This window comes from Rhinolophus hipposideros, assembly GCF_964194185.1.
Source record: "Rhinolophus hipposideros genome assembly, chromosome: 3".
Classification (NCBI taxonomy): domain Eukaryota; kingdom Metazoa; phylum Chordata; class Mammalia; order Chiroptera; family Rhinolophidae; genus Rhinolophus; species Rhinolophus hipposideros.
The window spans coordinates 45,629,240-45,653,509 of NC_138049.1; the positions used below are offsets into that span (position 1 = coordinate 45,629,240).

Consider the following 24,270-nt stretch of genomic DNA (forward strand, 5'->3'; position numbering starts at 1 on the left):
GCTGGTGACGGTCGTGGCGGAACTTCCAATGGGCTGAGCGCCTCCCGGGGGCGGCGGTTTGAAACCTCGCGGCGGAGCCCGTCGGGCGGCGGAGCGCCGGGGGCTCAGCCCGTGTCCCGGGTCTGGCCCGCTGGGCACGTCCGAGCCTTTGGGGCCGAGCAGCCCGTGGGCCCTTCGGCACAGCCCCGCCGGCCCCCGGGGCGTCCTCGCCTGCTTCGCGACCCCTCTCCGCCCGCCCAGGCTGGCGCTTTCTCGCAGGGGGAATGCCTCGCCTGCCTTCGAGTGTAGCGCGTCCTGAGGGTCTGAGCGCGTTGTGCCCCCGCAACTTCAGAGTTCGTCTAGTTGGTCACTAATTTCCCCCGGCCCGATGGCCTCCACGCCATCCTCTGCCTGCTATGTGACTGCGTGTCCGGGTTTATCAAGCACCGACCGTAGAGGATCCAAAACGGAAGGCGGAGTGCTAACCGAGCTGGGCCCGAACCTTTGTTTTCCTGGGAGTTGAGGGAAAACCATAGACACCCCTTAGGAAGCCCTTCCTGGCGGTTCCCCGAGGAGAAGGTGAGCCGCGTCGGGTAGTGAGAACACGTCTCCGTCGTCCCGGAGGGCAGACGGGCTCGCGCTGCAGGACAGGTGGAACCAGCTCCCTGCCTGCCAAGGGGGGGTTTAAGCCAGCCTTCACCTCGTTGCGCATCCTGGCAGGAATCCCCCTCCCCCACAGTGAGGGCGCCCAGGCGCACCTGCCTGTCCCGCTTACACTTTAAAGACGGTCAGACATTTCTGAATAAACACTACCAGCTACAGTGATAGCAGTAAGTTTGAAGTGATGCTTATCGTTCTGCGCATCCCGTTGTAATGGATACGGTTGATTTAGGAACTCTAGGACTAAAGTAAGTAGGGGTGTGTGCTGATTTCATACAGGGAACGTAAAAGCACAACTTTATCAATTGTTTTATCATAAAACGTGAAAATTACAAGGCACTGTGCAAGTGTAGTTATTATTGCAAATAATTTTTTCTTTCCTTCTGACTGAGGCGGCCCCATAGTATTCAGTTGTTTGTAACCTTGTCTCATAATTCTTTTAGCTAATTGCCAGGTGTCCTCCAATAAACACCTTGGAATGTGAGGTCTTATAACTTGTATTTTGTTTTTGGAATATGCACTCTACTTGTTACACTGGTGTTCCTGTGGGAGTCTTAATCAGATAAATTTGGGGAAAGCACATCTAGTTTTCCTAACTGGACATTAGCATTACAAAACAAGTCAGATGTGCTGTTTTTCATACTCCTCATGCTAACTTGGTAATATACTTGATCTGGAATTTTTAAAATGTATTTTGATTTTTTAAAATTAAAATAGCTTCCTTTTAGCAGGCAAGTTTTGAGAAAAGTTGAAAATTCTGCTTCTGAAATGTGTTTGAATGGCACGGGCTACAACAAAAACAGATAATTTAAGCCCTACTTCTGTTTGTTCTTTTTAAAATATTTTCCCTTCTAATAAAGTTCTTGATTCGAATACACTTCCTTCTTGAGTGAAATTTGTTTGACTAGAATTAATAAAGCTCCTTTAGTAAAGATCAGTTTGTGTATCTTCAAAATATTATACTTTAAAAAAGCTTTTAGGATCTGAAAGCATTAGTTTAAATCACTATATTACATGTAAGAAAAATCATCGTTCAAGTTTTTTTCTTGAACCAAAGGTCTAGTTGAGATTTGAGGCTTTACAGTAAACACATCTCTTGTGGGTTGGTAGCAGGATTAGTTTGATGTTCATTGATACCAGTGCTTTGAAAAGAACAAAAAGTGTTTAGTGGTGATTCTAAACTGTAATATGGATTTGCATAGTGAAGGATTTTACACTCTGATCATGGGAAATTACAGCTCTTTCCAGAATTTATTTTGGTTAACTCAGAAAAATGTATAACACTATTTTAAGAAGCAAGAAAAATCAGATGGGTACCTTAAAGGGAAATTATTCTAGTGTTTATAGTGTAGTATATCTATAAAAATTGTTCAGGTCTTTAGAAGAAACATTGAAAGAAGTAATGTAACCTACCACATCCTTAGAAAAGCCTCTGCTTATAGTTTAATATTACAGTGTACAAAACCTTAGAATGTTATTTTCTTTGAAGTATGTAACTTAGGCTATATTAATTATGCTACATAAATTTAGAACAGACTGGAAAATGCAAGATTTACATCTAGGTTTTTCACACTTGATGTTATTTATTCCATCTTTTTGTTTTGAAGGAAAAGGATCTTTTGACCCAACTATGCTTTCTTTTTTAAAAAAATCAGGTTTAAAAGTTGTTCTTGGAGAGAAATAAGTTCAGACTATTTCTAGACTTTTGTATGAGATAAATTTGTAATACAATTTTTCTTTCAGCATTAGTAAGAAGACACACAACAGTTTATGGTTACAAAGCTCAAAACCGTATTTCTCAAGTTTGAGAACACTTTGTTTTGGTTGATAAAGGAATATTGTTAAAAAGTTCTTTGTCAACAAGAGGTTCAGACAAACATGATTCCATAGGATAGTGTTATGTCTGAAAACTTGTACCAAACAATACTACTATTCAACTTTGCAGACACTCATTTAGTCTTTTGAACCACTCCAGTAAAAGAATGCTCCTTTTTGGAGATGTTTTTGAAAGATACTTAGTAATTGAAAGTGAAATGGCTGACAGACATCTTATTGAGTTTCAGTTTTGCCATAGGGTTTCAGATGAGTAGTTGGTGACTGTGTGTCTTAATGTATGTCATGAAATCTTTTACAAATAAATGTAATAGGTAAATAATAGGTACAGTAGTGTTTGCCTGTTTTTGATGGATTTTTCATATTTGCTTGGTAGTTAAGTAGATGATAGTATTTGCATTTTTTGGAGACTTACAGATTAAAGATGTGTAAGTATGATCACAGCATTTTAGAACTTTCAAGAGTCTTATATCATCTAGTCTAGTTTCGTCCTTTTACAGATGAGAAAACCAGAGCTTTTAGAGGTTAATTGTCATGCCCATAGTCTCACAGCAAAGACAAGCCTGTAATCCAGATCTCTTGACTCTTGAGTTACTGCATTTCTAGTGTGTTTTTCTTCGTAATACCGTGGGAGGAAAAACAGTAAAGGCCATTTTGCCTTCAGTTTTGACAATCTTATTGGTTAAATTTTTTTCCATGCAAAGGATACATCTATACCAAAAAATACAGAAAAGGGAAAATAACACGAGGGACATTTTAAAAAAGTAGGTGTTTGGCCTATAGCTTCTACCAAGCGTAGCTGCATCTCATTTGTTTTCGTCCTCACTGTCATTACTTTTGGGCACGATGTCTGATTTGCACAGTAGCTGATTGGTCTCTGCCGTTAGTCTTTCCTCACTGTGGGTCAAGATCCTAGTTGCTGTCAGTGTCGTTTTCCTACAGAATAAAATCAATCATGTCGTGTCTCTTATTGGAAGACTACATTCTCTACGGCTCATGCAGTCACATCTGATCTTAATTCCTCGGTTTGGCATGTCAACTGGCATTCGGATCCTAAAGTCTAGTCTTTACAGTCTTTACACCTGTCACCAACTCCCTCTTTGTTCCCCAGAGTGTTCATACCGTATGCTTCTGTAGCATGGAACAGCTCATATTTTCTAGGACTTGCTAAGTCCTTCCCATGTCTCATTTTGTTTATTTCTACATCCAAATTAGAGTGGTGTTGCTCTGCTATTTCTCCGTCTTCCTCACCTCCACAAACCTGGCAAACTCCTGCTTATACGTCAGTAGCTTCTCTTCTAGGAGCCTTCCCTTACCCAGTATACTCAGTAGCTGTGCTTCTGCCCCTCTTTGTTCTTATGTGTGTAATACTAGTGATATAATCTGCCCCATAAACTATTAGCTGGAAATGGTTGATCATCATCATTGTATTACCAGTGCCTTGTATAGGGTTGGGCATATAATGCACACTCAAAGTTTTTATTAAATTTTTTTTAAATGCCCTAAATGGATTGTATTTAATGTTACATGGTTAAATGCATGGTTCACTGATACTTTCAGTAATTGTTTTGAAAGCCTGAAATACAGTGATGTTGCGTGAGATAAGTGGTTAAATGTAAATATTTCTGTGGCACCATCTAGATCTAGTGTCGTTTTTTCTTAAGAAATTATATGGTGCTTTTCAAGACAGTCAATACATTTCTTTTAGCATGTTGATAAGGAATATAGGTAATTGCTTTGAATTAAGCATTTTTTTCCCTCTTAGGCCAGCTCTTTTAACGTTTCTAGACTGTCATTGTCTTCTGTGCTTTTACTACCTTTTATAGAGATGCTTAGAAAATCTCAACATTCAAATATTTTAGGATATTTTTTGATACGGATATATGTTAAAAAGTATCTGTATCACATAGTAAAATCAAGTAGACATTGGTTTATGTTTAATTGGTTCTTCATTTATGTAATGCAAGCCTTCAAAACTTAATTTTTGAGGCCCAAGGGAAATAAATGTTCAATGAAACGTGATTGTCTAGAGCAGTGGTTGACAAACTTTTTCTGTAAAGAGGCAAATATTTTAGGCTTTGTGGGCCATACCGTCGGTGTGGCAATTCCTTGAATCTGCTGTTGTAGTGACACAAGTATGAACAGTACAATATCTAAACAAATACACATTAGAATGGCTGTGTTCCAATAGAACTTTATTTACAAAAACAGGTGGTGGACTGCGTTTGGCCTGCAGGTTGTAGTTTACCACCCCTTGGACTAGAGCAGTGATGTCCAGAGAACTGTATGCAATGATGAAAATGCATCTGGCCAATAGGGTGTCACTAGCCAGGTGGGGCTCAAGAAATGTGAGCCGTGTGACTGAGAAAGTGGCTGGTAGCTATGATACTGGACTGTGAACATGCAGAGTTTTTGGAATGAGTGGCTGAGCAACATAGTTCTCAAAATCATAAAGTGACCTTTTAATAAAAATGTGTGAGTGATGGTGTGGACAAATAAAACAGGAAAGATGCTGTGTCTTTCACCTTATAGGAGAAATTTTGAGGGTGAAATAGTTTGATAAAGCAAACCAGTATTTGAACTGGAAAACTCAATCTGTGAATGGAATCAGGAGTATTTTGATTACATTTTCAAAAAAGTATTGTGTAAGAAACAAAACAAAAAAGAGTATTAAATAATAATTGCATATGCATAAAAGATATACAGTGTCAGCCTTCCCTTTGCCAGCCACCCTTGTTCCTTTCTAGAAGCAGCCATTCTTGGTTTTGCTGTTTAGAGAGATTTTCTTGGGGGCTGTGTGTTTAATGATAAGTGTAGTACACTTTCTTCTCTATATCTTTAAACCTTAAATATAACTTGAAGATTATTACATATCTTATGTACAGAGATGCCTAGTTCCTCTTAATAGTTTCATTGTATTCCATTTGTATTGACAACATAATTTAACTATTCCTCCTGATGGACAGTTAGGCTGTCTCTAGTCTTTTGCTAGTACTAATACTGCAGTGAATATCCTAGTAGGTACAGTATTTTGTGCACATTAGTATAACTAAATTAAATTCCTAGAAGCTGCTTGCCTTTGGAAGTAATGGTTTGAAATGATTTGCTAATAAGGTATACAAAATATAAATCTCTAAGACTGTAGACAGGGAATTGAGAATAAGGAAATGTTAAATCTTTAAAAATAATTGTTAATACATAAAAATGAGTGCTAAATAATTAGTTTGCTATATAGGAAGTGCAAGGTACTGTTTTAGCAGTGTGGAAAAGGCATGCTTGAGTTTTATACAGGAAAATAGTGGAGCTATGGAAAGGTTTTTTTTTTTTTTTTTAATACAATGGACGTCAAATATTGATGAATTTAAGAATTTTTACTTTTGTGTACTATATTTTTGAACTGGATATGCTGGATAAAAAAAAAATTCATGTGTGATGTTAAATTGTGTATTTGTTGCAAAATGCTCAAGTACTGCAGTGAATGTTAGACACCAGTATAGAAGATTTTAAGGCAACATATTAAAACTTGAAATTTTCTTGGTGGTAAACGATTAGGTGTGTTTTTAAAGATCAGCTTGTTCCTTATCTTGTCATGTTGTGCCTGTGTAATGTTAGTGCTGCTTTTGGATTCCAAAACAAAGGGAGCATTTAAATATTTTTTCAGATAGCATTTAAATATTTTGAAGTACTAGCCTGTCTTTAAAGACTATGTCTTTAAAAACAGGTAGTTTTTCAGGTCTAGAATCATAAAGAGGTAGCTGACTAAGCTATTTAAAGATTTGTCCATTTATAAATAGCTGATAGTCCAACACTTCCTGTAATAGCTGTTTTGAGCATGCATTGTGCAGGATAAGAGAGAGTCTCAAGAGAGACGACAGGATGTAATTCAGGATACAAGTGTGCAGCAGTAGTTTTTATTGAGGATTTGAGTTCTTATCCAGAAGTCAGTAATGGATAAAAGAGAAATAAAAATCTGTAAAGTCCTCAAATAATTGGTGTCCTTAAAATATCTTTAATTTTTAATCTATTAAGTCTTTCTAAAGGAAAAACACACACTTCTTATAGAGGTTTTAAACCTCTTGTGGATTTGCTATATAAAATGATTATTTTAATGAGATTTTGTAGTTGATCTCTGTTACCAAGCTGAATGTGATTAGGAAATGGATTTAATTACCAGATAGGCCAGATAACTTAGTTTTGGTCTGTGACCACAGACCAAAACCCTGCATGCAAACTGTTTTGCAGATATTTATAGGTACTTACATTTGGACAGAAAGGTAAGTCATGGCTCCTGGACAAATAAGGCAGAATTTTTGCCTTATAGGTGGGTTAGTTGCCTCTTTTGGTCGAAAAATTATCGATTTTGTTAATGGTTGTTAAAAAAGCTCACCTGTAAAAGTACCAAGCAGTTCGAGGCACAAAATATGTTGCTTTTTACAAAAGATAATTTCCTCTTCCCCTTTCCCTTTTGCAGTGTAATTATTATAAATGCATTTTAAGACTGATTTAAACACTGAGTGAATCCTGTTGTTTTGGATTGAGGTGAAAGTTAAAAAAAAAATTTTTGACCTTCCTTTCTTCTGAAAAGTTGTATTTAATTTGAGTTTGTGTAACTTAGCCAGACTTCTGTTAACTGATTTCTCAGCGACATTTTGATCTTTATAGTATATTTGCATCAAAGTGGAAATATTTTTATTTTTGGGCTATTAAATATCATAAATAATAGTTGCACATGACTAAAAAACTAAATTTTTGAGTTCTTGCATGTCTGATAATTTTTGAGGCCCAAGGGAAATAAATGTTCAATGAAACGTGATTGTCTAGAGCAGTGGTTGACAAACTTTTTCTTTAAAGAAAAAACTCCAACAGTACAGTTGTATAGAAAATGAAAAGTAAAAGCCTTCCTTCTTACTGTCCACTCCCAAGCTCCCTTCACTTTTCAGAGAAAACCAGCGTAACTGTTCTAAGTTTTGCTGGTGCTTACCATTATAACTTTAACCATATATATATATATATATATATATATATATATATATATATATATATATATATATATACATAATTTCTGTTTCTTGATTTATCAACTTCAGGCAGTTTCGGTTGACTTTCCATTGGAAAAACAGCAATTTTGTGACATCTCATTACTTCCTATTTTGTCTTTTCCCGTGTCACCCTTTAAATTTATTAACTGTTACTTTTAAATTTTTTATGATGACACTTTTATGACTTTAATAAACTTAAATTTGTTTTTTTGATTTATCAACTTGGATGTTGTCTGTGGTCTTCCTGATGTGAATGTTAAGGAAAGTAACACATTTCTCCTACTCTTTCTCCATCTCCCGATTTTTAAAGTATAATTTTTATAATATACTGGTTTATACATTGCTTTTTTGTCTATGGGTTGACTATGAAAAGTGAACATTGGAAACCAACAGCCTTAAAATATTATGATTATTAAGTTTATTTATTGCTGAAGGAATTAGTGTAATGAGACCCATGGAGAAGAAAGTGTAATCTTGTATATTAAATAAGTACTGCTTGAAATAATCTTCTAGGTATTAAAGCCTAATGGAGCTTCTTAATTTATTTTGCCCTTCAAGTCTTTTGGGTCATACTCAGCTAATGATTTTTCTTTATATCCCATGTGTGGTTTTGTTGGATTCCTTTTTGTTTGTCTGTTTAGTTGAGGGCATCTTTTTGAATAGCTTTTTCATATAGAATGGGTAGTTTTTCCGAGTTTTCTCTTATGATTTTTTTTTTTTTTAAGATTTTATTGGAGAAGGGGAACAGGACTTTATTGGGGAACATTGTATACTTCCAGACCTTTTTTCCAAGTCGAGTTGTTGTCCTTTCAATCTTAGTTGTGGAAGGTGCCGTTCAGCTTCAAGTTGTCCTTTCAGTCTTAGTTGTGGAGGACGCAGCTCAGCTCCAGGTCCAGTTGCCGATTCCAGTTGCAGGGGGCACAGCCCACCATCCCTTGCGGGAGTCGATCCGGCAACCTTGTGGTTGAGAGGACGCACTTCAACCAACTGAGCCATCGGGGAGGCAGCTCAGCTCAAGGTGCCGTGTTCAATCTTAGTTGCAGGGGGTGCTGCCCACCATCCCTTGCGGGACTCGAGGAATTGAACTGGCAACCTTGTGGTTGAGAGCCCACTGGCCCATGTGGGAATCGAACCGGCAGCCTTCAGAGTTAGGAGCACGGAGCTCCAACCGCCTGAGCCTTCGGGCTGGCCCATGATTTTCTTAATAACATTTTCTTTTTTCTAGCTTACATTATTGTAAGAATACAGCATATCATACATATAACAAACAAAATATGTGTTAATCAATTGTTTGTGTTTTGGGATAAGTTATATGGGGATTTCTGACTACATGGTGCTTAGTGTCCTTAAACCCCACATTGTTTAAGGGTCAACTGTAGTTGAAAGGATTAAAACAAAATCTCTAGTTCACATTTTCTTCAAATAAGTAAAAACGGTTCATTTATGTCTAATTATATATTTTAAAACTTTTTTCTTACTCAAATTGCTATCAAGAGGGGTACAACAGAGGTCAGTCATGATAGGCAGATACAATGGTATAAAGGGTCCCGGGACAGTAGCTGAAAGGGACCACTAGAGAGGTCAATTAGCAAAGACTATCACTTTAAGTCATATAATAGTAATTTTTCAGTGATATCCATCTATTCACATATCCATCCATCAATCTCTTCTCTATCCAAATTTTCATCTATCCAGCTATCCTCCATCTGCCTATCTTACATCCATTTGTCCGTTGTCTATTTTTATCTCCTCTTTTTCTCTGGCTATCCATTTATCCATCCTTTACTATTTATCATTTGAATACTTGCCATGAGCCAAGTATTGTGTGTAGGTAATGAGGATACAAGAATAAATGAGATTTAATCTCTGACTGCGAAAACTGAGACTGAAAGCATTTGCAACAAATTGCTAATACTAGTGATTTGTCTACAGGAAAGAAATTTGGGTTGAGAGGAAGACTTAAAAAAACTACTGTATACTCATGTATTATTTGAAAAATACCTCTTTTTACTACATTATTATCTTTCAAATGTGGTGATAAAACATTTAAAAAAATTCTATTTTTTAATAGAATATTTTAAAAATGTCTTTAAAAAATAAAACAGCTTTTTATTTACTGTTATTTGTTTCCTGGCTAAAAGCTCCCTCACAGACAGTGCCGTGTGAGCTGGTACATTGTCGTGATACAAGAGCCATGTATTGTTGGCAAAAAGTTCAGTCGTCTAACTTTTTCACGCAGCCTTTCCAGCACTTCCAAATAGTAAACTTGGTTAACTGTTCATTTGGTACAAGTTCATAATGAATAATCCCTCTGCTGTGAAAAAAGGTTAGGAACATCTTTGCAACAAACTTGCGAACTTAATTGTCTGACCTTGTATATTGTAAAATGATCACAGTAGGTTTAGCATACATCATCTCACATCCATACAATAAAAAGAAACGAAAAAAATTCTTGTGATGAGACCTCTTAGGATCTACTCTCTTAACCTTCCTGTATGTCATGTAGCAATCTTAATTATGGTCATCACATTGTACATTACTTCCCTAGTACTTACTTATCTTGTAACTGGGAGTTTTTTTACCTTTTGACCAACTTTCTCCAATTCCCCCGCCCCTTCTCTTTTTTCCTATGGACTATGTATAATAATGTAAATGTAATGTAAATATTGTAAAATTGACATAACATAATGTTCACTATTTTAAAGTGTATGATTCAGTGAGTTTTTTTACATTCATAACATTGTGCAACCACCACCACTACTTAGTTCCAGGACATTTTCTTCTCCTCAAAAGGAAACTCCATAGCTGTTAAACAGTCAGTCACTCCCCAATTTTCCCTCCCCCCCAGATCCTGGCAACCACTATCTACTTTCTGGTATGGATTTGCCTGATGTGGATATTTAATGTAAATGGAATTACATCCAATGTGGCCTTTTGTGGCTGGCGTCTTTCACTTAGCATAATGTTTTCAAGGTTCACCCATATTGTAGTGTGTATCTACAATATGGTTTTACCACATTTTGTTTATCCATTCATCTATTGATGGAAATTTGAGTTGTTTCCACTTTATTGGCTATTGTAAATAATGCTACTATGAACATTTGTGGATAAGTTGATAAGTTTTTGTTTGAAAATATGTTTTCAGTTTTCTTGGAGTAGAATTGCTGGGTTGTATGGTGATTTTGCGTTTAAATTTTTGAGACACTGCCAAATATTTTCCAGTTTTGCATTCCCACCTACAGTGTATGAGAGTATCAGTTTCTCCCCATCCTCACTAGCACTTGTTATTGTCTGTTTTTATTTATTTTTATTTTTTATAGCCATTATAGCCATTCCAGTGGGTGTCAAGTGGCTATCTAATTGTGGTAGCCCCCCTCCAGTTTTGATATATGTATATATTGTGAAATGATTACCTAATATGTTTAGTTAACATTCGTCACCTCAGTTAAATTATTTTCTTTGTGATGAGAACTTTTAAGATTTACTCTCTTAGCAACTTTTAAATATACAGTACAATATTATTAACTATAGTCACCATGCTATACATTACATGTCCAGACCTTATTTATCTTATTACTGGAAAATTATACCTTTTGACCACTTTCAGTCATTTCCCCCATCACCCTCCCTCCCACGCCCCCCCAGCTGTGGTGCTGTTTCTGTGAGTTGTTTTTTTAAGATTACACAAAGAATTGAGAGCATACAGAGAGTCTCTGCCTTTCTTTGACTTATTTCATTTAGTATAATGCCCTCACGTCCATCCATGTTGTTGCACATATGTGGTAGGATTTCCTTTTTTTTGTGGCTGAATAATATTCTGTTGTACATATACATGCCACATTTTCTTTATCCACCATTGGACACTTAGGTTGTTTCCATGTCTTGGATATTGTAAACAATGCTGCAGTGAATGGAGTGGGGGATGTGTGTGTGCAAGTATCTCTTGGAGATAGTGATTTCACTTCCTTAGAGTATGTACCCAGAAGTGAAATAGCTAGATCCTATGGCAGTTCTATTTTTAACTTTTTGAGGAATCTCCATAATGTAATTGTTAGGTATCTCTTTTGATCCAGAGGTGCCATGAACAAATTACTAAGATACTAAGATTACTGTAAATGATTTTGGAATCCTCTGATTTAAAATATGATGAATGTTTATCCATAGTATTAAATTCCTTTTGAAAACTTGATTTTTAATGGATGTCTATATTTTTGTTATCATAAGGATATATAATGCTTGAGTTAATCCTTTCTAATTATTGGAAATTTAAGTTCTTTTTGGTATTTTCATAATATAAATAACACTAATAGATATCCTTGTATGTAAATCTTGGTCCATATTATCTCTGAGTCTTTACTTATAATAGAGTCTTACAAATAAATTTACTGTGTCAAAGTATGTTAGTTATTTTAAGGCTTTCACTATGTCTGTGTATTTTTCTAATTGCTTTTCATGTATAGTTTCATTCACCACCACTGACAACTTACATGTGCCCCTCTTATCTCAACCTCAGTAACTTTGAATGTTCTTTATCACAGTTTGATAGGCCCAGTGGTTTCTGTCCTAGCCATGTAGGAATTACAGCTGTTTTATCTCTCCTTTTCCTGAAGCTAAAATAAAAGCCTGGCCAACTTTACAATTTACATTTCTCTTTAGCTCCTTAGGGATTGTAGTTCATGGCTGAGATACCTCTTCCACCTCTTTCATCAGTGTTTACCCAATTTTTGCTTGGTAAATATTTTTGGCTTATTAAAAAGCAGCACGTTTTTCCTTGAAAAACTACATATAACCTTGCTATCCACATTTTTCCTACTTTTGTGCTGAAGATGGGTTCAGAAATATAATTTATTGGTATACAGTTTGACAGGAAGTTTTCTAGTCAATTTCATACTCTAATTTTTATTACAATAAAGTGATTTTTTTCAAAGATATATATTTTGTCATTCTAATGAGTGGTTGAGTGGTAAAAGTGGTTCATTTTGTGTTTTTGATGTAGAAGTTATTAAAAGCATTTGAAAAAAATTCAAACTACTGGAGAGGGGAGAGAGTAAATTTAGTTATCCTTTAAACCCTGGAAAGAACACGTTCTAAGATGTTTATGTGTCATTTTGGCTTATGCAACAGAGAAACCAATCAATAATGGCTTAAACAAATAAGTGCTTTGTTTTCCTCTTGTGTGAGAAGTTCCAGAGATGGGGCACACTGGGCTGTTAGGTGCTCAGGGGTACAGCCGAGATGCACCTCATTCCGTCTTGTTCTGTGGGTTTTGTACACATGGTCCCAAAATGATTGTTGCACCTCCAGACATTGCATCCACATTCTAGGCAGGAAGCAGGGGGAGAGGCAATGACTGAAGGCAAAAGGGGCTGGGCCAACCAAAAGATAGGCAAGAGACTTCTTTGAGTTGAGGAAGGCAAAGGAAAGCAGATTGCAAATGGCTTTTGGGAAGCCAGTTAATAATTGTGCCACGCTCTGGAACAAAGAGTTCAGTTTGAGGTGGTGAGGGAGAAAGAAACCTTTGAGTTGATCTTTAAGCTATTAAGATACAAAATTCAACTGAGTAAATTTTAACGATCTTATTGGCTTTATTCAACAATTGATGAATCAGGCATCATCCAATCTAGTAGAGACCGGTCTCTGAGGAGTTGTACAAAAAGACTTTTATATATGCTAGACAAAAAAGCGGACTGGTTATGGCAAGGTCACATTCTTTTAGGGGATGGCAAGGGTCTGTTAGGCAGATTACCTAATTTGTGCTGATCAGGTGATTCCTGATTCCATTTCTGGGAGAGCTCAAAGTGTAAGTCTCAGTTTGGTGACATGGGGCTTAGTATAAGTGACTCCATTTTGGGCCTGTTGTCTTGTTTTTAACAAAGCTATCACCCAAGTGCTTAATGATAAATACAATTTATGAAATTATCACTGTCTCCCATACTATGTAAAGACTTTCCATAATTAACCAAAATAAATTTTGTAGACCTTCAATTCATGTAAATGTAAAGGTTTAAAATTTAGGTAGATAAATACGGGTTTTCAAGTAAAGCCCAGTGACATTATGGGAATCCTTATTTTTTTATACAAAAGGTATATACAAAAAGTAATTTGGTATTTAGAAGAGAACAGAACTTAGGCATACTAAATTTTACATGTGACTTTTACTCTAGACCAGCTAACTAAGCTTCTTTGTTAAGTGTACTGAAGTTGTAAATTCAGTACTTTTATGAAAAAAACGTTTTCCGTCACAAAGGCATTTGAATAAACAAAGTACTTTGGGTCCAAATGATTTAAACAAACCTTATTTCTTCTTTAAAAAATACTTGAATTTCTAGGGAGGGGTTTTTACTTTTGATTCTCAATAAATGTGTGTGTGTACACACACACACACACACACACACACACACACGGTGCCAAAAATATGTATACACATTTTAAGAAAGGAAAAAGCTGTTAAAATTATGCTGATGGTAACCTCTCTGAGCACCTCTTGTAATTGCAGAAGTCAACATCTTTTGTTATCAGTATATATTGAGTATTACAATTTTAATACAGTTTTTTCTTTTTAAATGTGTATACATTTTTTTGGCACACTCCCACCCCCCTTATATGAAAAGCACAGCTGTGGTATAAGGAAACTTTGCGATTGGAAACCCTTAGTTTTGATCTGGGTTAATACACTAGCTATGGGATTTTGATTAAGTAATATCTCTGAATCTCAATTTCCCCACTTGTAAAATTTGTATGATGATAAATTACTGTCTAATGTGGATGCTGTGAGGAGTAATTAAATCGTAATGTATAAAAGTCCCCAAAATATTGGTTCATTTATTCTCCAAATATATAAGGGGGTTTCCATGATAAATTTCCCTGAAGGTTAAATTAGCAAGTTTAAGATAGGTATTAAGTAAAAATTACAGCACCTTAGTCTTCTTTTCTTTTTTTTTTAAAGGAGGGTGCAGCTCACAGTGGCCCGTGTGGGGATCGAACCAGCAACGTTGGTGTTATCAGCACCACGCTCTAACCCACTGAGCTAACTGGCCACCCCAGCAGCACCTTAGTCTTGAGAATGAGGATTAACATTGTTAGGTTCAGTAGGAAGAGAAAAATTTTTCCCCCCCATCTGTAATTTTGTAAAAAACTTTATTAGGAGGGAAAATTAGCTTCTGTGATGGACTATTGCACTTTAAACCTTCAAAATAAAACAAATGAAAGAGAACCTTATTTTTTTTAATTAAAATTTTTTCTTATAAATAGAATGTGTTTAAGAAAAATTAGAAAATAAAGATAAGCACACACATAAACATTGTAACTGAGAGATGATGGATGTGTATGTGTTAAATAACCGTGTTGTGGTCATTATTTTACAATACATAAGTCATCACGTTGTACACCTTATACAATGTTATATGTCAAAACTGGAAAAAATAAAGATAAGCCAAAAGAAGTACAATAGTTCATAGAGGAACACTGAATGGTGTGGTATATATATTTGTTTGAACAAGTTATACTTTTATTTTCTCAGAAATGTGATCATATTCTACATGAGTTTTGGTAACCTGAATTTTTCATTTGACAATATATAATGGATATTTTTCCATTTCATTAAATGTTCTTATTCAGCAGTGTTTTTCTTTTAAAGAAAAGCTATTCCATTTACATACATAACTCTCCCATCAGTAATATTAATTATAATGCAGTTATTCTTGAGAGTGTGTAAAATTCTGCTTTCTCACCTTTCCCCAGAAAAATCACTGTTCTATATTTTTAATAACTATATTCCTCTGTCTAGATGTACCATTGTTTGTTTAACCAGTTACTCTGTTTATTGATGCTTTATTATTTTTATTTATTATTACCAACAACTATCATCGACAGATGTTTAGTTAAATATCTTTTCTGAGAGAGGGAACTTTCTAAAGTGAAAAATATAAAGTGAAAGAGAAAGTACAAAAATGGAAATGTGCTTAACAATATCTGATTTTAAAATGAAGATCATGATTAGGAAACTTGAAAGTGAACCAGTGTTTCCTAGTATTATATTGATCTGCATAAGGCTGGGATTTTAAAAACCTATATAATTTAATTAAAAACTTAAAGATCTCTTCTTGGATGTACTTACAGGTAGTGATAGCAACATAGCAAGCTTTTAGAACTTCATGGAGTCTTATATCTTGTTAAATCCCTTGCCTTAAAAGAAATCCAGAAATATTAAATATCTCCTTTAAGGTCACATAGTGTGTTTCAGTACCTGATATACTGGTATAGTTTTCTAACACCTACCCCAACATTCTTACCTGTAATGTCTAATGTAAAAATAATGAAAACTATTTGCTTATAGAGCATCTGTAATGATCTTTAATGAAGAGACTGATAAAGGCAAATTATCAGTTGTCAGGATGCACTTTTGTATAAACATTTAAAGATATTGATTGATATGTTTCTGCATTTTCATCACTGAAATATTTATTTAGGTCCATCTTGGCAGAGACATTTTTTGGGGGGGACAATTCAGTGGTTTTAGTATATTCACAGTGTTGTGTAATCATTACCACTATCTAATTTTAGAGTAGTTCATCACCCCCAAAGAAACCCTGTATTATTACTAGCAGTCGGACTCCCTATTTCCCCATTCTCCTAGGTCCTGGCAACCACTAATCTACTTTCTGTAGATTATGGATCGGTCTATTCTGGACATTTCATATAAATGAAATCATACTATGTGTGGTTTGTGTCTGGCTTCTTTCACTTAGCATAATGTTTTCAAAGTTCATCCATGTTGTAGAATGCGTGAGTACATCATTCTTTTAAATGTCTGAAGAATAAATAATTGCCTGGATATACCATATTTTGTTTACCTATTCATTTAATGGACATTTGGGTTTCCACTTTTTGTGAATAATGCTGCTATGACCATTTGCGTAGAAGTTTTGTTTGGCCATGTTTTAAATTGTCTTGATGATATATATATATACATACACACCTAAGAGTGGAATTGCTAGGTTACATGTTAGCTCTCTCTAACCTTTTGAACAACTTCCAAGACGGTTTTCCAAAGCAGCTGCTCTATTTTACATTCCCACATACAATGTGTGAGGGTTCCAATTTCTTTACATCCCTGCTAACATTTGGTATTGTGTTTTTGATTATAGCCATCCTAGAGGGTATGAAGTGCTCTTTCATTGTTTTGATTTATTTCTGTAATAACTAATGATGTTGAGCATCTTTTCATGTGCTTTTTTTTTTTTTTGCCATTTTTGTATATTCTTTGGAGAAATGTCTTCAAATCCTTTGCCCATTTTTTCACTGGGTTGTCTTTTTTATTCTTCATTGTTGAGTTGTAAGAGTTCTTTTTTTTTTTTTGTAAGTTCTTTATATATTCTGGATAGTAGGTCCTTATCTGATGTATGTTCTGCAAACGTTTTCTCTCATTTTGTGGGTTGCCTTTTCATTTTTTTGATGATGTCCTTTGAAGTTCAAAAGTTTTTAATTTTGATGATGTCAAATTCATGTCTTTTTAAAAAAGATTTAAAAAAAATGTAGCTAACACAATGTTACATTAGTTTCAGGTGTACACCATATTTATTAATTTATATACCTAAAGAAGTGATCACCAAGATAAGTCCAGCAACCATCTGACACTGTACCGTGCCATTGACTATTCCCTATGCTGTATACCGGTATTACATCCCCATGACTTAATTTGTTTTATACCTGGAAATTTGAGCCTCTTATTCCCCTTCACCTTTCTAATTTTCAATTACAGTTGGCATTCAATATTATTTTAATTTCAAGTGTACGTCATAGTGGTTAGATGTATAATTTAAAAAGTGATATCCTTGACTAGTTTAGTGCCCGCCGGGCACTATACATATTAACATATTATTGACTATATTCCCTATGCTTTGCTTTATATCCTCATGACTATTTTGTAATGCCAATTTGTACTTCTTAATCCCTTTACCCTTTTTCACCCCCCCAACCTCCTCCCGTCTGACAGCCATCAAAATGTTTTCTATATCTATGACTTTATTTCTGTTTGTTTATTTTGTTCTTTAGATTCCACATATAAGTGAAATCACACGGCATCTGTCTTTCTCTGCCTGACGTACTCCACTTAGCACAATACTCTCCAGGTCCATCTATGCCGCCACAGATGGCGAGAACCCATTTCCTTCCATGGCCGAACAATATTTCATTCCATACCGTGTTTCCCTGAAAATAAGCCGGACAATCAGCTCTAATGTGTCTTTTGGAGCAAAAATTAATATAAAACCTGGTATTATATTATGTTCTTTATGTTACATTATATTCTATTGTATTATACCCGGTCTTATATTATAGTAGAATAAGACCAGGTCTTATATTAACTTTTACTCCGAAAGACGCATTAGAGCTAATTGTCCAGGTAGGTTTTATTTTTGAGGAAACATGGTATATATACCACCCATTTATACACTCATCCATCGATGGACACCCAGGCTGCCTCCACATCTTGGCTGTTGTAAACAATCCTTCAATGACCGTAAGGATGCACATCTCCTTTCTAAGTAATATTTTGGGTTTCTTTGGATAATTACCCATAAGTGGGATTACTGGCTCCCTTTTTATCTCTTGTTATAGCCTTTAAGTCTATTTTGCTTAATGTAAGTATTGCTACTCCAGATTTATTTGTTTTCATTTTCATGAAATATTTTCCCATCCCTTTTCTTTGAGTCCGTGTGTGTCTTTCGATCTGAAGTGGGTCTTTTGAAGGCAGCATATGTAAAGGTCTCGTTTTTGTATCTATTCAGCCACCCTATGTCTTTTGATGGGAGCATTTGATCCATTTACATTTCAAGTAATTGTTGATAGATATGTAATTATTGCCATTTTATTATTCATATTTTTATTTAATTTTTTTGTCTCAAAGACGTTCATCTAACATTCCTTGTAATACTGGTTTGGTGGTAATGAACTCCTTTAGCTTTTTCCTGTCTGGGAAGCTCTTTATTTGTCCTTTGATTCTAAATGATAGCTTTGCTGGGTAGAGTAGTCTTGGTTGTAGGTCCTTGCTTTTCATCACTTTGAATATTTTGTGCCAGTCCCTTCTGGCCTGCAAAGTTTCTGTTGAGACATAAGCTGACAGTCTTATGGGAGCTCCCTTGTAGGTAGCTAACTGATTTTCTCTTGCTGCTTTTAAGATTCTTTGTGTTTAACTTTTGGCATTTTAATTATGAAGTGTCTTGGTGTCGGTCTCCTTGGGTTCATCTTGTTTGGGACTTTGTGCTTCCTGGACTCTGTATTTCCTTCACCAGATTAGTGAAGTTTTCTGTCGTTGTTTCTTCAAATAGGTTTTCAATTCCTTGCTCTCTTCTTTTTCTGGTACTGCTTGATGTGAATGTTGGCGTGCTTGATGTTGTCCCAGAGACCCCTTAAACTCTCCTCATTTTTTTGCATTCTTCTTTTTGCTGTTCTGATTGGGTTTTTTCCTGTTACTTTATCTTCTAAATTGCTGATTCGATCTTCTGTTTCATCTAATCTGTTGATTCCCTCTAATGTATCCTTCATTTCAGTTATTGTATCCTTTATTTCTGACTAGTTCTTTTTTATGTTTTTCTATCTCCATTTTTATGTTTCCTGTCTCTTTGTTGAAGTTCTCCCTGAGATCATTGAGCATCCTTCGAACCAGTGTTTCGAACTCTGCGTCTGGTAAATTGCTAGTTCCCAATTTGTTTAGTTCTTTTTCTGGAACTTTGTCCTTTTATTTGGGACATGTTTCTTTGTCTCCCCATGTTGGCTGCCTCCCACCCCTGTGTTTGTTTCTCTGTATTAGGTATGGCTGCTGTATCTCTTGGTCTTAATAGAGTGGCCTTAATGTAGTGAGTGTCTGTGGGGCTCAGTGGCACAGTCTCCCTAGTCACCTGAGCCGGGTGCTCCAGATATGTCCCTTGTATGAGATGTGTGTCCCTCCTATTGTAGTTCAGACTTGGCTGAGACTTGGTTGAGACTATTGTAGTTGAGACTTGGTTGAGACTATTGTAGTTGAGACTTGGTTGCTGTTTGCACATCAGTGGGAGGGATTGATGCTCAGGATGTTTGGTTGAGAACTGGCCGTGACTACAGTGGAGGAACTGTTGAGCTGGTGCTGACCCTACAGAGCGGGATTCTCTTTAGCAGGGCTCTGGTGTCTGCTCAGTGTGCTGTTTGGGTGTGTCATCCTTGGAGGTGGCCGGGTGATGCTCTGGCCCAGTCTGAATTGGCCACTGGGCTTACCAGCCCCCAGGCATCCTGGGAGGGATCCCGCCACAGGCTGAATTCCACTGCAGTCTGTGCCCTGCCCAGGGTCACCTGGCATGAACCAGAAAGCAATCCATAGAAAGTTGCCACCCATGCTGGACTTGGAGGTGCCTCAAGAAACCAAGCTGTGAACCAAGGTCGGCTCCTGCTAGTACTGGGCTTGGGGCTGCTCAACAAGAGGTATGGGACATGCTGAAGCCAGATGCTGCTTGTTTGGGTTTTTGAACCTTTGAGAGATTTTAGGAAAGACTACTGCATCAGCCAAGACACACTTTTGTATGGAAAGACCGTTGGAAGCAGCTTGGATGTGCCTGAGAGTTCGGTGGGATGGGGTCTCAGGGAGTCACCACAGTGGCACAGATGAACAGTGTTAGCCAGGTTGATGGATATTCAGATATGGTGGCTGCCTGCGTTTGCACGCAGGCAGGGGGAGGACTCAACAAAGAAATAATGGATTCTGCCCCTACTTTGATCTGGGAGAATGCTGCCCCTCTGGCCCTTGCTCTGAAGCCAGACCACTTAGTTCCTCCCTGTATGTCCCTGGGACCTTACGAGCTGCTGCTCTAATGCTGGAGCTCAGAATGAGTGAGCCTCAGAATGAGTGAGCCCACCCTGTGTGTGGGTTCCTGGGACTGCAGTCACCGTTTGTCTCACTAGCCACAATCTCCACTGGGTTTCACAGACAGAAATTGTGGGGACTTATTGTCATTAGAATCCTGGGCTGGGGAGTCTGGTGTGAGGCTGGGACCCCTTGCTCTTCAGGGGATGTGGGGACTTCCGCAGCTGAGATATCCCTTCTGATTTTTAACAGTCAGACACAGGTAAGGGTTCATTCCATTCTACGTCTCTGACCCTCCTACCAGTCTCAAGGTGGCTTCTTCTGTATGTCTTTAGTTGTAACACTTTGGTTCAGCTAGACTTCAGGTGATTCTCAATGATGGTTTTTCTGTAATTTAGTTGTAATTTTGAGGTGGTTATGAGAGGAGGCAAGCACAGCATTTACACGTACTTACTCCACCATCTTGACCCTATGTTTTTTTCTTTTGGTTGCACTAGGAAACCACTGCTTTATCTAAGGTTGCAGTTCACTCCTTTGTTTTTTTCTAAGAGTTTCATAGTTTTAGCTTTACATTAGGTCTGGTAGTACTTTTTTATTTTCTTTTTTAAGTGAAGGAACATGCGACAAGTTTCCAAACTTTAAGGATTTATGGTATATTTGCCTAAATTAAATACATACAGTGTAAATGTAACTGGCAATACCGTTCACTCATTTATTTGACACTTACTGAATAACCCCATGTGGGAATTAAGAATGTAAGGATAAAATACACAATTCCTTTCCTTATATAGAGAGCATCAAATAGATTGCAATACAGGACTCTAAATTCTGTTATATATGTATGCACAAAATACTGTGAGGGCATCTAGGAGGAAAACTGAACTGACCCAAGGGTGTGTGGGTGATTGGAAAGTTTCAAAGAAGACAAAAGCTTACGATAGCTGAGTTTTGAAGGCTGAAGAGTGAGCCAGACAGAGAAGTGGTTTTTAGTTTTGTAAAATGAGTGGTAAATACATAGTACCGAGGTGAAAGAAATAATAAACTCGGATCTAGAAGAGATTTCTGTTCTTGTTTGGGCCATATAAATTCTATATGTATATAAAAAGCTTTTTTTTATACCTTGGGAGGGTCTGAAAATAGGGCTGGTGTCATTTCCTTACAAATCCAGATTAAACAGTTAACAGAATACTATATTTGGTTTTTCTGTAAATGTGTTTATATATATATATATATATATATATATATATATATATTTTTTTTTTTTTTTTTTTTTTTTTTTTCCTTTCTGAACCACTTGAAAGTAAGTTGCAATCATCATGGCACTATAGCCTTTAATATTTCAGTATGCATCTCCTAAAAATAAACACATTCTCTTACATAAGAGAATACCATTATTATAGCTAAGAACATTATACTTTTGTTCTTTTTAATAGAACCAAGGTTATGTAATGTAACACAAAATTTATGAAACTTACTAGATTTGCTTCTGAACCATTGTATCCTATTGAACTGTCTTTATCTCCATCCCTCTTTTCCTATCTTTTTCTTGATTTATCTCTTTAGGTAGAACTCTGAATTGGGTAACACTGCTGATCTCATTTGACCTAATTACACAATCAAATGAAGGGGAAGTTTTTTCATGTGTTTCATTTATATTTTTAGAAATCTGGGTGGTATTTTTGTATTTCATCTGATATGAAAGAGCATTATATGTAAATTATAATCAAAGGAGCGATCTCATGAAATTACAGATAGTCTCTACAATTTACATTGGATTGTTTGTTCTTCTTACATAGTAGAAGAAACTGAAGGAAGGTAAGGCCAATTATGTGCTTTTTAAAAGGCCAACTTCTGGATTTTCATGCTAAAAGGAGGGAAGGTAATATAGATTTTCCTCCTATTTTCAAAGTTAACTTTATTGTGCTTTTACTTGATATAAAAATTTATAACACTTCAGATAAAGCTGTTCCACTCTGAAAAATTGTGCTGCAAATTTATCCAGGGTCCTTGTCCTATTTTTCTGTCCCCTCCCATCCCCTACCCACATTTAGCTCTCTGCTTTGTGCCTCCTTCCATGTCATCTCTTAGGCTATGGATCCAAAGCATCATCTTATCCTTACAACCACATCAGTTCCTTTCACTAGAAGTTAAAAATTCGGTGTGTAGGTGTAAGTGTGGGACTGTCGGCTACCGCTAGGAATAGTGTGCTGCAAGGCGAGGTGTATTTATCCTTTATTCTTCTTAGTTTAATGACTTACCACAATTGTTAGTGGGTGTCAGGTTGCTTATTAGAACAGACTCAAGACTATTGTTACATCTCTGTATTCTACACAGGGGAAGCAAAATGTATGAAAGTATGATATAAAGGAATACAACAGCAAGCAAATCAGGATGGCTAGAGTAAGTACTTGGGATGGAGGTTGGAAATACATTTGAGAAAGGCAGAGCTTGATCATTGTATGCTTGGCTAAAGAATTTGGCTTTTAACCTAATGGGGAAGTGGAGTAATAGATTCCACGTGGAATAGATTTTAATAGTTCGCAAAATGGAGATAGTAAAAAAAAAAATTTCTGATTTTTAAAATGAACACATGCTAGTAAAATGCAAAAAACGTAATAGAAAAATGTAGGTATTCACTAGAAATAACCACTGTTGATAGTTTGGTGTGTAGTCTTATCGAGGGGAATTACATGATCCGCTTTTGAGCAAGTGGTGTGTGGATGGAGGAGAGGACAGGAGGATGAATGGAAGCAGGAAGGCTGATAGGAGGGTCCAGGAGAGAAATGAGCTGCTTCTTAGAGGTAGCTGTGTGGGAAAGGGGGCAGATAGGGGGGGAGGTTAAAGGATATTTAGGAGATACATAGGATTCAGTGATCATTTGAATGAGTGGGGTGAGGGACACCCCAGAGAAGTGGCCAGGAGGGTAGTTGATTTCCTGGAATCTGGGACCAAATTGTGGGGTCATTTGAGGTGGCATAAAAAGGAAGAAGAGCAGTTTGTCAACTGCATAATTCCAGAGTGGAAAGAATATCCTTTACTTTTGTTTTCTTTCTGTTTTTCCAGGCTTATTTAGAAGGGGAGGGTGACAGTAATTTAATTCTGTTTTGATAGATAAAAGCTGTTAATTATATCATGCTCTTTTTCTTACATGTTTCTCCCTTGAATTAATTAAGGATAGCAAGTTCCTTTGAGAACTTGCTTTTGTTTTGATGTATAACTGTAGCATTAGCTTTTACATTTCACAAAGTTCTTGTTGGAATCTTAAAATTTTTATTCTGAAGAATTGGATGTGGAGTCGGGGGAGGGAAGTGCTTGGACAAATTATTGGCAGAGGTTCTTTGGTTTACGGGCTGATGGGATCTCTTAGAAGGGTCCTGCTTTCACCAGCTTCTGCTGTGTTTCTCACCATTGGGAAGAGGGCTACAGAATTCCCAGCGTGAAACCTCTACTCTATGTTACCTTCACAATAGTACAGTCCGTGTTGGCATAGACTCAGCCAAAACGGGATGCAGTGAAGGATCTTTAGTATCCAGGTAACTAAAAGGTGATTGATTAATGGCTCACGGTTGTGGGATTAAGACATTCATTCTTGGGTGAGAAAAACTTAGGTCACTAATGCCAAAGTCTATTGCTCTCAAATAGGATTAAACATGAACTTTTATATAGATAAACATTTCTGTATTTTAAAATAATCCAATAGAAGGAAATTTCACTTTCTTTTTTGGTTGTTCTTTGCATTGAATAGTCCTCACTGTTGGGCCATTTTTTTATTCTAGCTAACCTAAATGCCTTGTGCCTCCATTTCAGGACACTTCTTGTTTAGTTTATGTTATCTCCTTTAATGAAACTTTTACAAAGAGTTGCCTGAATGTATGTGTGCTGTCATAGTAATACATTTCTTTTGAGGTTTGAGAAGATCTGGATAAG

The 24,270-nt window shown here is 36.5% G+C and overlaps 1 protein-coding gene across 6 annotated transcripts in view; it reads left to right on the forward strand.

Moving 5' to 3' along the window:
- Window positions 1-24,270, forward strand: part of CDK19 (cyclin dependent kinase 19) — a 129,028-nt gene that overhangs the window by 868 nt on the left and 103,890 nt on the right. The window lies entirely within an intron of this gene.